Genomic DNA, 6,610 nt, shown 5'->3' on the forward strand with positions numbered 1-6,610 from the left:
TTTTCCCTCTGTAAATGGATCCATTTTAGTAAATCAATGGTGAAATACCCTGTTTAAACTTCACATGTTTGTAATACAATTGTACAGCAATTCAGAGTTAGAAGAACCATTACTGTAAAACTAAGTAACACTAGATGCTACATGCAAGAAATTAACAGAAAAACCCTACTGAGAGGAAATTACAGAAAAACCAACCCCATTTACCAACATATTTTTCATTGGAGTCGCTCTGATCATTTTAGAGAAGCTGGGGCTGGAGCTGCCTGGGGACACAAGACAGGTGTGTGAGTTCTGTGCAGCATTGAAACACTGCTCCTGGGGAGGCAGCTTACCAGCAGAGCTGCTCTTGCCAGGATCACCCATCTCCATCTCCTCACTGCTTCCAATCAACACAACTTGTGCTCCCACAGAGGGGTTCTGCTGGCATGGCTGTCTCTGCCAGGCATTGCAACTCTGATCAAAAGCGAGCATGAAGGGACACTGGCCTGTGTGAGGAGCGGGCTGAGACACAGAGCTGAGGTGTGACTCACCCAAGCTCAGCCAGCCAGGCAGAGAGATGAGCAGAGCTGGAGCAGAGTGCTTGCTTGCCTCATTTCTCAGCACGGCTGCAGACAGACAGCATTGCCACTGAACTGTGGATTCCAATGTATAATTACTTGCTTATTAGCTGGCTAGCTCGGTATGCCAAGAAAGTTATCGGGAATGTGGAACAAAGATATCTCTCCTCTTCCTGCCTTTCAGACCAGAGAAATCCAGATCATACAACCTGCTGGGAACCTCCACCTTCTCCACCCTTCATAGGCTGTCAGAGGTTGAAGTTTAATTGATTTCTCAGTTACATCTAGTCCTCAGAAGAAAGAGAAAAAGAGCTAATCATGCTAGCCTGACACTAAAGTCAGGGACTTCGATGGCTGTTGCTACTGCTGCTTCCAGAGTGATGTGCTGGGCCCATGGGTGATCTTGTACCAAGCCTCAAAGATGTTGGGAGCAACCAGCCTTACCACACACCCCTGCTTGGTACCTCACAGATGGGGAGGACTATGGTATGGAGTGTCAGCCTGAGGTAATGCCAAATACAGGGCCACTGGAGCCAAGACAGGGCTTGATTTACCAATTGTTTAGGTGACCCTTTCCTAAAGCTTAAAAATGTTGCAACCTCTGTTGCAACCTCTGTTGCAACCTCCCTCTAGGGGCTTGCCAGTCACTGCAGTGTTTTAAGGCATATCAGTTCATGTCTGAAATGCTGCACACTCACCCTGTGGGTTTCCAAAGAAGTCTATCCATGCAGCTCCCCAGGTTGCTGCTCTCTTCTCCCTGCTGAACCAAGCCCCGCATCCCAACTTCCCCAGGCAGATCAGTCGAGGGTTTTGAGCAGCAGTAACAAACTTCCCTATTAGCTGTGTCAATCAGTAAAATTAGTGGGAAATTGCATAATTTTCAGATGGACCAAATCATTTCGATTACAGACAGAAGGAAACACTGCTGGTCTATCTCCTGTTCTAATCAAAGTGCATTGTGAGGAACAACCTCCAGTGCTGATTTCTGATAAGCCAATAATAAACCATTCATTTCTATTTCACACAGAGCAGTGCCATATTCCATCAGGATGCACAAACCAGTATTCTGAAGGAACAAAACCCATTTGGAATCAGATTTACAGCTCTTCAGCAGCCTCAGATTTGCAGGTAAACTACAATATCTGACTTGCTGGAAGGTTTCATGGCATGTGAAGCTGGCACTGAGGAATTGATGTCTCTGATTTTCCAACTCTGATTTTTCCTGGTTGTTGGTATGAAGAATGAGGGAGACAGGTGCCACACTCCACCCAGCTTCAGAGAGGACTGGAGGAACCAGCAAAATCCAGGTGAGAGGGAGGAGCTGGTGGGAAGACAGGTAGCACTGACTCAGGAGTTAATGGGGTGGGCAGAGAAAGGAGGGGCTGGAATGTGCCCTTGGGGAGAGATGAAAGAGGGGCACTGGTGCAGCTTGAAGCATGGAAGGAGAAACAAGGACTGCTGGAAAGATTCTGGGAGCAAGTAGACAACAGAAGCTTGGGGAGAGCTGGAATGAAGAAGGCACTGCTTCCTGGGGCAGGGACTGGCTGGGCTGAAATGTGGTCCTGGGCCACGGGTATGGCAAGGGGAGGCTTGTTGGGGGGAGGCTGGGCAGGGTCCCCAGGACCTGGCAGCTCTGCCCCTCCTTTCTGCCCAGCTAGCCCTTATTTCTCTCCCTTCCACCTTTGTGCACACCCTCACTTCCCTCACACCCTGCCTTGATTCCCTTACAGTCCTGCCTCTACAAAGAAGCCAGTGGGGTAGGAAGGGCTGATATGAAGGGGGAGTCAGGAAAGAATAAGGTGAAAAGTGTTTCCTTGTGCCTTAAGATCCAATCCAGGTGTCCTGGGCATACCTAGTCTTGGGAGTAACATGGAGTTGGGTCATTTCAGCTGACAGGGGATGAGCTCATCCCTGCTCCAAACATCCTGTGTGAGATGTCTCATGTTAAATACTCTTCTGTATTCCCCATGTACCTCTGAGTCCCTGAAAATAGCAGACATATTTATAAAAGATGCCTGAGAAAAATATTTTACAGGAACCAATAGATGCCTTTCTCTCTGGAAAACAAGCACTGGTTAATCAAGAAATTACCAATAAAAATTTCTCATATGAGCACTTTTCCTCCCCTTGTTTGTCTGGCTAGAAGATCACATTTCATTTTCAAACCGCAGTTCTACATTTATCATCCCTGATTTAGCAAATTGCCTCTTGCAGAAACAATGTCTAACCTACCTTTATTTAAGATTTTGCAGGATAATGTGTTTATGTTGGACTCAGAGAGGCTCACGAAAAAGTGGTGAACATATTGCAGTGGAGGAAATATAAATTATTTTAGATTCAAAATATTTCTCCTCAAGTAACGCTTTCAAAATATATTGTATTATCAGTAAGACTTAACTCTAAAATCTTGAGGCAAGAATTTCGTTGTCTTTCTCCTCTACTTTTTTTCTTAACAGGGATCAAAATCAAGCTTTCAATAAGCCTCTCATTGTAGTCAAAATAGAGAAAGGTGAAGATACCTCTAGTCAGAGTTGGCTCAAGGCTTATCAGCAGGGTAGGTAAAATTTAATTTTGCAGCCCAAAGAGTTTCACTTCACCCTTGGGCAAGCAAGTCAACTCTGTGGCAGCAGCAGAGTGGGTCCCTCCATAGATGTGCTTCTTCTTTTCTATCCTCTTTATAGCATGCTGCTTGGAGGGGAGGGGCTGGACAGTGTGGTCATGCCTGCTGCAGCCACAGCCATCCCCACCTCTTCCAGCCAAGCAAACTAGGCTGCTGGCAGCCCCTGGCAGGCTCCTGCCTTTGGCAGCCAACAGCTTTGCCCATGTTTGTAAACCAGCCCTGTCTGTAATAAGGTAGAGAAACTCATATCTGCAAAGCTGAGTCTGGAATCATTATCTTATAGCTGCAAATGGAGCCTCCCACTTCAATGGAAGGATGCAGATAATTGGGCTATCCGGTAGAAAACAAATTCTTCTGCCCTATAAACTGCAGTCAGTACACATGATGAGATCTCATTGTGCCAGGGTGGAAAGGGGAGTCTTGGGAATTGGGGGTGGTTTGCTTATCCTGAGCAGGAGAGGACTTCTGTGCTCTTGGCACACACAGCCAAACTCCAGGAGACCATGACAGTCACACATACGACCCCTTCCATTTGAGCTCCATGGGAATACTATCAAGATGATGATTTCCAGTGAAATCAATAAGAAAGTAAGAGGGCATCAACACAATCATTAATAATTTCTCTCAATTATAATCCAGTTTCTTCAAATACAGCGGTTTCTGGAGCCTCCAGCCAGAATTAATGATACGGAAAATCTGAAGGACAATAAACCGTATATCCTTGAGCTAGCAGGATGTGAACAAACAGTAAACAAAAATGAAAATGTCAAAGGGGTTAAATCTTTAATAAACTACTGTTCCAATATTGTTTGATAAGCTCTCCTTCAGATGTTGCACAAATATTCTTGCTTGCTTTCAGAGCCAGCCTGGTCTTTTTCAAGCCAAACACATTTCACAAGACAAAATTGTAGAGGAACTGAAATGGCCTTTAAAAGAGAAACAGATTGTAACCTCATTCTTACATTTTAAAAGCAGTAACATGAATGCATGACTACACATTCCTCATAGCTGGGATTCCTCTTTCCTCATAGGTACAGAGCCTGTCCTGTGTTCAGCACAGAGCTCACTGATGTTCAGTGCATTCTGCTTGTTTATAAAGCAAAACGAGCAGGTACATTTTGCAGTTGTTAATACCAAGGGTAATAATATACACACACACATGCATCCACCCACACAAGTACAGAGAGGTTAATACCAATCTAAAAATATTTTGTGTGGCAGAAATAATACAAAATCATTGTCAGTGGAGTCATTGGAAGACAGTGTCAGTTAATGGAAGTTTTGTAGTCCTGGGCACACTGTCCATCCTGGGCAGCCACTGTATTACCTCTTGTAAAGTACTTTATCAAATGCTCTGTGATGAGAAATGCCACAATCCCTGTCTGCCTTACATAAGTAAACAGCAATGCAAATGAAAGAGGCACATTTATGAAGCCAAGGAAGGAAAGGATAAGTTATCTTAGGTCTGATTTTATGTCACTGGTGCATTTTTGTTACTTTTAGACTTGTCATGAGTGACTCAAAATGCCAAATTCTAATCTCTCAAGACACAGAGACAATCAATCAAAGGGGAAATGCTGAATTCCCAGTATCCAGCCTTCTCTAAGACAGCCGGTCAGCTGTGTAATGCAAACTAATCTGTTTCAAGCATCAGCTTTTTTATTTCTTTCCCTGGTTCACATAAATACACACATCCAGTGGGAGAGAGAGAAAGGAAAAAAAAGAAAGGGAGGGGAAGAGAGAGGCTACATCTACACATATCTATTATTGTTGGAAGAAAATAGCTAATATGTGGAGCTAGACCTGGAGAAGGTGGGACTGCTCTACAATTCCCTTGGTGAACTATAATTAAGATAGGTCCAGAACTATCATAAACAAAATACTGCACGGAAGACAAAAATCAGGGCATGTTTTTAGCCGTCTGGTGGGGGGAAAAGAGCTATAGATTCTGACTGGGAGAAGCAGATGGCAATGAATTACGAGAACAGGGCACTGCTGCTGCTGCTGCTGCAGCCGCTGCTGCAACTGCCACAGCTCAGCTCTGCTCCATCTGACAGAGAGGCCCCTGGGCAGCCACAGATGAGTCATACTCGTGTGTGTGTGTACAGGCATCTCTGGAGAGCCCCAGCTTTTCCCTTTCATTTGTGTGACACTGCTTCAGGGTTTGAAAAGATTCACACAGCCCCCACATCCTAAGAGCACCCTTTCCCTTTGCACTTACTTTTCCCAGTGTCCAAGGTGTGGCCAGCCCTGACCAGCACAGTGTGGCTGGCTGCCATCATGCAGGAGGGATCTCTACAGTCTCCAAGCAAGGGTGATATTGGCATCCTCCAAGTGGCGCACCAAAAGTCCTCAGCTGATGCCCAGATGCAGAGAAGGAGCCACTGAGGACACCCACGTTGGAGCCATCTTGCTTGCGCTCCTTGGGAAGCCCTGCACCCAAGGATCCACGGTGCAGAAACTCAGGATTTGCCAACACACTGAAACCTGTGTTACCTGTTAGCACTGGTGAATAGCCCCCTTTGGCTCTGGGAAGCACTGCAGCCCCTGAGCAACACTGGCCCAAAACTTCAACAAAGCAGTGGAAGCAGGAGGAGAGTGTTTTGAGCTGGAGCCTGGCCAAAGAGCATCCACGGCATCCACAGTGTGAGAGCATCCAAAGAGCTTCCACAGTGCGAGAAGCTCTTGCCTGCTTGCAAAAGAGAAGCTATGCCAGCACTGGCACCCTGGATAGCTTTTTTTTACAGAAGACATAGATGTTGGATTGGAGCTGAGATGTTTTCTATCCTCAAAAGACTATTTTAAGCTGCTCCACAGAGAGCAGTTGTTGAACAAGCTCTGTAAATACAGAAGAGCAGTAGCAAATTCATTTCACCTTCCTAGCTAATGGCTTCCCCTTCTGGAAAAGAGATTCCTGAGAAAAGAAACAAACAATCTCTGCCACCAAGTCTGACCTGAGCTTCCTTGCAGCAGGCTGCTCCCTTCAGCAGGTGGGAAGGAGAGCACCTCTCTGATAAAGGTGTCTGCCTTCAAATACAGTAAAGGAGGGGAGATGAGCTGGGTGAGGAATTATTGTTTTCTGTTCTTTGATACCTTCTGGGAAAAAATTAGGGGTACTTAGCTGCTGTCACACAAACATTTTATGCAAATCTTATCTTTATCTTCTGCATACTGGTACATAATTTGCATCTGATTATCAACTTTGGGTCTATTGTTTTATTCTAAACAGAGTTCCTGCTGCTGAAAGGTGTTAGATTGACAACCTTGGTGAATAAAATAATCTCATCTTCTCTCTATCAAGAGAGTAGGAGAAGAACAGCTTCTCACACAGGGCTCTGCCATTATTCCCCAGCCAGGGCCAGCAGTGAGCATGCCAGCCCTCGTCATCTTCTGAGCCTGCCAGCTGATGTATAGAGGAGCTATGAATATGGAA

General features: G+C 45.4%; 1 long non-coding RNA gene across 1 annotated transcript; it reads left to right on the plus strand.

The window, feature by feature from the left end:
* The first annotated feature begins 1,188 nt into the window (after positions 1-1,188).
* LOC143693730 (uncharacterized) lies at positions 1,189-5,539 on the plus strand. Its single transcript, XR_013181672.1, has 3 exons — positions 1,189-1,685; positions 1,798-3,111; positions 5,408-5,539. It is a non-coding gene; the product is annotated as an uncharacterized LOC143693730 (long non-coding RNA).
* The last annotated feature ends 1,071 nt before the right edge of the window (positions 5,540-6,610 follow it).

The sequence above is a fragment of the Agelaius phoeniceus genome, chromosome 3 (assembly GCF_051311805.1).
Source record: "Agelaius phoeniceus isolate bAgePho1 chromosome 3, bAgePho1.hap1, whole genome shotgun sequence".
Classification (NCBI taxonomy): domain Eukaryota; kingdom Metazoa; phylum Chordata; class Aves; order Passeriformes; family Icteridae; genus Agelaius; species Agelaius phoeniceus.